We start from the raw sequence: 9,483 nt of genomic DNA on the forward strand, positions 1-9,483 counted from the left end.
CTCTCTCTCTCTCTCTCTCTCCTTCCTTCCTTCCTTCCTTCCTTCCTTCCTTCCTTCCTTCCTTTTCTGTTTTGATACTGGGAATTGAACTTGGTACCTTGCACTTACTTGTGAGGCAGGCTGCAGAAACACTGAGCTAGATCCCTGGCCTCTCTTTTTAATTTCTTCAACAGTATTTTCATGTGAAAGTTTAGCAGTTATTTCTTGGAAACAGTTGTTCTTTTTATTTTTTATTTTTATTTTTGGTTTTTAGAGACAGGGTCTCACTATGTAGTTGAGACTGACCTGGAACTCACTATGTAGCCCAGGCTGGTCTTGAACTTGCAGCGATCCTCCTGCCTCAGCCTCCCAAGTGCTGGGATTACAAGCGTGCGCTACTGCACCCGGCCAACAGTTATTCTTTTTAATGCTATTATAAATTTAGATTGGACTGTATGAGACAGTGATTTGTATAGACATACAGTTGATTTTCTTTTTCTTTTCTTTTCTTTTCTTTTCTTTTCTTTTCTTTTCTTTTCTTTTCTTTTCTTTTCTTTTCTTTTCTTTTTCTTTCTTTCTTTCTTTCTTTCTTTCTTTCTTTCTTTCTTTCTTTCTTTCTTTCTTTCTTTCTTTCTTTCTTTCTTTCTTTCTTTCTTTCTTTCTTTCTTTCTTTCTTTCTTTCTTTTCTTTCTTTCTTTCGTGCAGGGATCAAACTCAGGAGCTTGCACTTGGAAGGCATGCGGGCAGCACCACTAAGCTAAATCCCTGGTCCTACAGTTGATTTTTATATACTGGTTTTGTAGCCTGCAACTTTGTTGAACTTTGTTTATTATCTCTAGTAGTTTTATTTATTTATTTATTTATTTATTTATTTATTTATTTATTGGGACTGGTGATTGAACCTAGAGCTTTTGTTCTAAGTTTCAGGCTGGCCTTCAGCTCACTGTGAGTGCAAGCTGGTCTTGAACTTGAAGCAATCCTGGGATTCCAGGCATGTGCCACCATACCTGGCATGTTTTCTTTAATTAATTTAGTTATTTTATCTTGAGACAGTATGTGATACTAAGTTATTCCAGTGATTGGAATTAGCATAGTTCTGAGTGTGGATAATGGGAGTCCTACCCAGACTGTAGGTGGTACCAATCAGTAGCCTAAATGGAATAGAAGGGGAAAAGAAGAAAGGCAAACTTGCCACTGCTGCAGCTTGCTAATTTGCTAAGTTGGCCAAGGTAGGCTCAAAGTTTGGATTCTGTGCTTCAGCCTCACAAATTTTTGTTTTCTTTTTTTGGGGATGTGAATTACTTGGGGTTTTCTCTGTACAAAATCATGTCATCTGAGAACAGATTTTTTCTTTTTGCTTTGAAATGTGGATACCTTATATTATTATTTTCCCCTGCCTAATGGCTCAGGCCTGAATCCCCAGTGAAATGTTGAATGGACATGGGAAAGTGGACAACTCAGCCTGAACCCTGACCTTAGGGCAAAGCTTTCACACTCATATTCATAGCTATGAACTTCTTCATAGATGCCTTTTATTAGGCCATGGAAGTTCTGTTTTTATTCTCAGTTTTTTGAGTTTTGTTTTATTTTTATTTTTGTGAAGTCAGAAATTGAATTCAGGACCTTGTGCTTGCCAGGCAGGCGCGGCATCACTGAGCTACTATTTGGGCCCCAGCTTGTTTGTTTTTGCAGTGCTAGAGACTTAGCCAGGGAGCACTCAGCTATATCTCTAGCCTTTAAATTTTTAAAAATATTTTGAGATAGAGCGTCACAAAGTTGCTTAGGCAGGCCTCAAATTTGTAGTCTTCCTGCCTCAGCCTCCTGAGGAGGTAGGATTATAGGCATGCATTACCACATTTGGCTATTTTCTTAATCATAAAGGGGTTTTGGATTTTGTCACATGATTTTCCTACATCTAAGGAGGTGATTATGTGATTTTTTTTCCCCCTTTCTTTTTTTGGTGTTCTGCCACTGAGTTATACCTGCCACATCTCCCTTTGTGATGGTGAGGTATTAAAGTTGGCTTTCATATGTTGAACCAGTAAACCCAATTCGTTATGATAGCCAATCCTTTTTACATCTTGATGGATTTGATTTGCTAGCATTTTGTGGATGATTTTTGCATCTATAATTGTAAGTGGTTTTAGGTTGATTTCTAGTTTTTATTTTTTGGCAGTACTGAGGATCAAATCCAGGGCCTTTGTAGTGAGCTACATCCCCAGCCTTTTTTGTTTTTTATGTTTTTGAGACAAAAGTCTCAATAATTGTTTAGTTGCCCAGGTTGAGTTTGAATTTGCAGTATACTTTCTTCATCCTCTCAGAGTCCTAGGATTTCAGGTGTTCACCACCAACTCTAATTTACTTTTTATTTTGTTGGTACTTTTTCTCCTAGTCTTATTTCATATTTTTCCATTCTTAATTTCCTTTATGCTTGCTTTGGTTTTAGCTTGCTCTTTTTTTGGTTTTTCTTCAGTTGGAAGCTTTAGTGGAGAGGAGAAGGCCAGGAAGACCAGTCTCCTCTAGGCACCTCACAGAGCCAAGTTCGTTTGACAACTTGATTCCATACTCTGGCCTCCAGAACTGTGAGACGATGAATTTTTGTTCTTACCCTACTTAGTTTATGGTACTTTGTACTAGCTGGCCTAGGAAATTAGTACATGTTGCCTTCTATAATTTTTTAAAAATTATAACATTTTTAAAATTTTGTTTTGAGGCATGTATGTTGGTAAATTGCCCAGACAGGGCTTTAGCTAACGATCCTTCTGCCTCAGCCTTTCAGAGTGCTAGGATTACAGATGTGCACCATAATATCAGACTTGCTGCCTATAAATTTGTATATTTTCTTTTTCGTTTTTGTTTTTTTGAGACAATCTCACTGTGTAGTTCAGGCTGGCTTTGAACTCACTGTGTGGCCCAGTCTATCCTCAAACTTGTGATCTTCCTGCCTCAGCAGCTCTCCTGTTCACCTGGGGAACCACCTCAGGAGAATCTGTGCAGACTCTCTGTCCCTTTTGCTTCTTTCTTCCCGAGAGCACTCTTTCACTGTTTGCATTTGCTGTGTGTTAGGAAACCAAGTCCAAATTTGGTGAAACTGTTGGCATATTACCCTCAGTACTGATGCTTTTGGGTCTTGCAGGACTGTTTGGCCCTTTGAGTCTTATATGCTTATGTCATGGCTTATGTGTAGATGTCCCCTCAAAGTACCAGGGGCTCATAGGTGGGGCTTTCAGAGGTGGCTGCATCTGGGGTATGTGATACTAAGTTATTCCAGTGATTGGAATTAGCATAGTTCTGAGTGTGGATAATGGGAGTCCTACCCGGAATGTAGGTGGCACCAATCAATAGCCTGAATGGAATATAAAGGGAAAAGAAGAGAGGCAAACTTGCCACTGCTGCAGCTTTCCTGTTTCCTGCCTGCCCTGTCATAGACTATTTCTTCTCTGTGATGCTTGCCTCTCTGCCATGCCATCTTGCCTTCAAATTAGCTGACCGTTGACTGAAACCTCTACAAACTATGAGCTGAAATGAACCTTTCCTCCTTTAACTGTGGGTGTCAGGTATTTGGTCTCAGCAATGAGAAAAGTAACTAAGCTTAGAACCCTGGAATGCTTTTGCCTGTTGGCTGGAGGCTGTTCTGTAGACTGTGTATAGGCAGTGACTCTGAGAAATCTTAGTTTTATGATAGGGCTCTTTGGTTTTCTGTGTTGTTTGTTTTTATACTGTTATGACCCAACTCTTGGATCTAACTAAAAACAAAAAAATGGGTCTTTTTCATAAGGAAATATTTCATTGTTTAGCTTTTCCAGCAAGGAAAGTAACCTAATTTTTTGAATGAAAGTATTAAATTCTAAGTATGTATTGTGTGTTTAGAACATCAACATTTTCATGGCTGTGTATTTGCTTACAAAACCTAAAAGGTAACATCAGAAATAAACATGAACTACAATGAAAACGCCAACAGAACTCTACAACAAAAATAATCTTTGCCTCTGTTGTCACACCCAAGGCAGTCTTCACACATGACAGTTTGCATGTTCCATGCACATGTCTTGCTTACACTGATAGCACATGTGTTAACTTTCTTTTCCTGTTGGCAGGCCATTCTTGTAATCTCTCTTGTCTTCTGTTTTGTCAGGAGCTCCCTACTGTCTTACACAATATGCACTTAGCAGGAAAATAAGATAGCAATAAAATAAAATATCTGACATGTAATGAGTGCTTAGAATAGACATCAACATTTTTGCATCAGTTGTTTACTTGCTTTAAAACCCTAAAAGATAACATCAGAAAAAAACCCTGTGTGAACTCCAATGTAAATACAAACAAATCTACCATAGAAATAATACTTTGTTTCAACCCTTGACACCCATTGCAGTCTTCACACATGAAAACTGCATACTCCATACACTACTAGTATTGCTATACTGATAGCACATGTTTTGTTTTTTTGTCCTTTTTTGTAGGGCACAGTTGACTTCCTTTTGGTTTTCCTGTTGTCGTAGTAGGTCTTTGTGATGCTGTGCCTCCTTGTTCACCTGTCTGCTCACCAATGTGCTCCATAATTTTTTTGTGTAGTTACCTGGGCAGAAACATTATTTTTTCCTCTGTTATAAATGATCTCTTATGAGTACCAGTCCCAGTCCTCTAAGAAAATTTCTCTGTGGGCTGGGGATTTAGCTCAGTGGTTCCACCACCTGCCTTGCAAGCACAAGGACCTGAGTTCAAACCCTGGTACCAAAAAAAAAATTTCTCGGTGGTATTTTGCACTTGTTATTTTCTTTGTAAACTATTAAATTATGCCACATGTTTAGGATCGAGTAAAACAAAATCATTAGACAATCCTTTGTATTTCTATTGACATCCTAGTTGCTGCATAACTCATCAATATCTGTTCTGCCTTTGTTTTTTTTTTTATAGAAAGTTTCCATCTCAGGCATCCGTTTGTCGAGGTTTCCCTCTCAGTATTTCCATCATGGTGCAGTGACATCAGTGGTACAAGTTTGTTTTTCTTTGCCATGTATGAGTCTAGTGTTGCAGCTTTCTGAAATCCAAAGACTATACAGTTCTCTGCTTTGAAATTACAGCATTTCATTTGGAATTTCTAGTTTGTTCCTGCATACAGTTCCTATGCTGTTTAACCTGTTCTCTGTTAGCAAGTGTAACATCAGTTGGAAACTGGTAAACCAAGTAAACATTCCAATTAATTTGGGAGATGGGAGCAACAAGTCTGTTTACAATATCATTTGGTTTATTACTATATGAATAAGGACCTGGTGGCTGAATTCCAGGTTAAATTTCTAAATTGAAAGCATAATAAGTCTTACCCATGTACAAGGTCATAAACTTTTATGCCTATCTTGAAGGGTTTTTTTGGGCATTCCAGTGGACCCTTGACTTACGAACTTAATTCGTTGTTGAGAGCTGATTGTAACTCATGTTGGTCAGTTGAAGGTTCAGGCTCCTTTACACAGCCTTCAAAGTCTCCTGTATAATTTTAGGCCACACTTTCTTCCAGGCAGTTCTTAGCCTAGGATTTCTCAATTAGCCCCACATAGTAGAGGATGTTGTTATGTTTCTTTCAGAACTCTTTAAGGGATAAATTTATATCTGGGACCATCTGTAAGCACAAGCGACTGGTCATTCAAAACTTTGGTTGTAAGTTTAAACTAAAATTCTGTTCATAACCCAAGTTGTTCATGTCAGTCTAGACATAATTTGAGGGTCCACTGTACTGCCTGAAACTATAGCAGCCATGAAATGCTGCAAGATGTTCATCAATAGTCACATATTCAGATGGTGTGTAAATTGTTGAACAATTGCCCACAAATCTCTCAAATAGTGAACAGATATAGCAGCTAGATGATCAGTTCTTTTTCTTTCTTGGTGGATGGTTTTGTCATCAAGCCTCACGCAATTTTTTTTTTTTTTTTTTGGTACTGGGGATTGAACTTGGACCCTTGTGCTTGTGAGACAGGCATCAGAACCACTAAGCCAAATCCCTGGCCCACCTCAGGCAGTTTTGAAGGAAACCACATCTCAGTGTCATTATTTTCTGAACCTCAGCTTTTCTATAAGTCTTTTGCATTCCTGCAATTACCATGAGAAAGCCCTGCTAAGTACAGCAGACCCAGGAATGCTTTCAGTTTCAGCTAGTGAGATGTCATAATACACTTTTGAGTATGGCTGTTCGTGCATATAAAACATTTTACTTGTATTTCAACATTTGTGTGTTTTATAACATCTTGTAGTATTTCAACTGTTACAATTCCAACCCTGAGTGGCAGTGCTGGTGTTCTGTCCAATAGGTTTCACCACTGCCAAGATCATCACTATATTTTCAGATGTAGTTCTAATATTGGATCATTCTATTTGGTTGCATGACCATTTTGTACCATTTTAACTGGTCAGATACGTACTCACATTGCTGTTTTCTTTGTCAAGAAGGTCTGCATTCCCTGTGTCTGTGTCAGTTGTTTTTTGTTCCATTTCACTGTTGCAGGAACTTTGTCTCACATGGCCAGCATCAAAGTTATTGCCACCTTTGTCATCCATGTATGAGTAGTCTGATGATTCACTTTTGACCTCCTCCAAAACTTGCAATTGGTATTTCATGAGCCATTGTACTGATTTGGCATATGTCTAACCAGAAAAATCAAAAGAAAACTTTTTTTTTTGAACATCCTAGATGTACAGAAATTTAGCAGTAAACATATCATGGGCAAAATTCACCTCTTGCTGCTTTAGAGCTCCTGTGCACACCATGCCATTTATCTGCCAGTTGGGTGAGTGCATAGTCAGGTTTTGCTTTCCCCAGGTGCAGCTGCTGTGAGTCACACCTGTATTCCATTAGGTATAATACATGTTTACATAACAGAACAGTAGTGTGGGTATATTTTATGCCTTGTGGTGCTTATGTAAACACATGCAAAATCTGCTAGACAGAGCATTATGAGTAAAAATCTTGGCTTGACACTTTTGCACACATGCATGCACCTTGCCATTTGTTGTACCAAGTGGTCCATTCATCCAGTCTGTTAGCCATCCATCTACCACCCATCTAAATCTCTCCACTTTCTAAGTTATTTCTCTGTCTTGGTGGGTTAACTCTGGAGGTATTCCCACCAATATCAGGAGTAAGACAAGGCTGCTATCATCCCCATTGATCTCTAATAATTTATTGGTGAGATTGAGCAGTGCAATAAGATGAGAACTATTAGAAGCAAAAGAATTATAGAATAAGTGGTGAAACTGTTTGTGAGTGAGATGAACTATGCTTGCTTGGTAAACCTATGAGTCAGTGCTGAAACAGAGCAGTGAAATCATTCAGTAAAGGCCTGAATATAAACTGACATGAAATCAGTAGTCTTCATATGTACAGAACAGAAACCCTGTTTACAAGAACAGCACAAAAGATAAAACTCTGAACTCTTTTCCTTTCCTTTCCTTGTGTTTCTGAGACAGGCAATGGAACCACTGAGCTAAGTTTTAATAAGATATGCAAAGCTTATGTGAGGAATACTGTTTGAAACAGATTTGAACCATGCAAAGATACTTTTTGTACTTGGATGTCATTTTGCCTAAGTTAGTGTAAAAATTTGCCTTTTTCTTTGTGAAAATGCCAACAAGGAATCATTTAGTTCTGCCTTTCCTCTCCTAACTGACAGTCGGACAGAAAAATCTTTTTTTTTTTCTGTATCTGGGGACTGAACTCAGTACTGTGTGCTTGCAAGGAAGGCACAGCACTACTGAGCTAAATCCCTGGCCCAAGACAGAAAATCTTGTAGGCTCTCCTTTCAGAACATGACCCATTCTCTCACCACTCTCCCTCTAATGGCTTCACTACCTGGATCCAGTCCATTTCTTTCTTGCTTGGATTATAGTTGTCACCCTTAACTGGTCTTCCTAGTTTTTCTGCTTCCATGCTATCTCTACGTGTTACAGTTTGGATGTGCTCCTCAGAGTTGACATGCTAGAACCTCTTTTCCTTCTATTCTATGTGGTTGGAAGGCAGGACCCAGTTGTGGGGGTGGAAGATCATGAATGGGTTAATGCTTTTCTTTCCAGAATGGCTTAGCTGTTGCATTAGTTTGGCCTCTTTTTCTCCTTTGCCCAAGTACTGGCTCATCTTTTCTTTTTCACCATGAGCTGAAGCAGCATCAGACCCTCCAGATGCTGGCATTGTGTTCTTGGACTTCATAGTTTCTACAAACCATGAATTGAAATAAACTTCAGTTCTTTATAATTACCCAAACTCAGGTTTTCAGTTATAATAACAGAAAAAAACAGATGAAGATACCAACAACCCTATCCATTTTCCGTCCTGAAAGCCAGAGTGATCCTGGTTCTTGATTATGTTGTCATGCTATAGTATAATTATTATTATTTTTTTTAAGGTAGGGTCTTGCTATGTTGCCCAGGTTAGCCTCAAACTTGAAATCCTCCTGCCTCAGCTTCCTGAGTAGCTGGGATTATAGGGGCATGCCTATGCATCTAGCCATACTTTAGTTTTGTAAAATGTTACCATTGGGGGAAACTGGGCATTAGTGGGTTGACTCTCAGATTCAAGTTCATCTGATAGCCCAGAATACGACTTTTTGGTACAAAAGATCTTTGCAGAGGTGATTAAGGAGTTTGACATGAAGTCATCCTAGCGTTAGGGTAGGCCCAGTACTGCTGTATTTGTAAGATGAGAGGACACACCAGGAAGAAGGCCTTGTAACAGTGCAGGAAGAGCTTGGAGTGAGGGACAAGTAAACCAAAGAATGGCGCATATTGCCACAGTCCCCAGAAGCTGGAAGAGGTGAGGAGGGGGATAGCTTTGCCAGCAGCTTGACTTGTCTGCAGACGTCCAGCCTCTAGAATGAGGAGAGGATGAAGATTAGTTTCTGCTGTTATAAGACACCCTGTTTGTAGGGTTTCATTAAGGCAACCTCAGGGACTAATAATACACTGACCAAAGTGCATAGGGTCTCTGTATTACTTCTTACAAGAGTGAGTCAATCCACAGTGATCTCAGGTAGAGAACTGTTTGAAGGATTGTTGGTATGTTTTCATAGTGGCCGTACCATATTAAATACAGCTGTTTTTTTTTTTTTTTCTTTCTTTTTCTTTTTTGGTACCAGGGATCAAACTTGGGACCTTGCACTTGTGAGGTAGGTGGCAGCACCACTGAGTTAAATTCCTGGCCTGGCTGTATCATATTATGTAGTGGCTGTACCAGCAGTGTATGAGTGTTCCAGGTTTTTTTCGTTTTTTGTTTTTTGTTTTTTGTGTTTTTGGTGTTGGGGATCGAACTCAGAACTTGTGCTTACAAGGCAGGTGGCAGAACCACTGAGCCAAATCCCTGGCCCAGTGTTCCAGTTTTTTAACATCGTTTCTGAGAGTTGTTACTGAAGTGGTATCTCAGTTTTGATTTGTGTTTCGCTGATGACTAATGATATTGGACATCCATGTGCTTATTGGCTGTGTGTATATCTTTTTGGAGAAATGTATTCAGATACTTTT

The 9,483-nt window shown here is 39.1% G+C and overlaps 1 protein-coding gene across 2 annotated transcripts in view; it reads left to right on the top strand.

The window, feature by feature from the left end:
- The window catches only part of Ehmt1 (euchromatic histone lysine methyltransferase 1), a 191,478-nt gene that overhangs the window by 25,327 nt on the left and 156,668 nt on the right, over positions 1-9,483 (top strand). The window contains exon 1 of one of the 2 annotated variants that reach the window (XM_033759224.1): positions 2,541-2,561. The exons of the other annotated variant lie outside the window; for it this stretch is intronic. The gene's annotated coding sequence lies outside the window, so the exon portion shown is untranslated. Of the gene's footprint in view, positions 1-2,540; positions 2,562-9,483 lie in introns of those variants that run through there. 2 annotated transcript variants of the gene reach the window in all.

Source organism: Fukomys damarensis, unplaced genomic scaffold, assembly GCF_012274545.1.
Source record: "Fukomys damarensis isolate Sample0158 unplaced genomic scaffold, DMR_v1.0_HiC HiC_scaffold_36, whole genome shotgun sequence".
In the NCBI taxonomy this organism is placed as follows: Eukaryota; Metazoa; Chordata; class Mammalia; order Rodentia; family Bathyergidae; genus Fukomys; species Fukomys damarensis.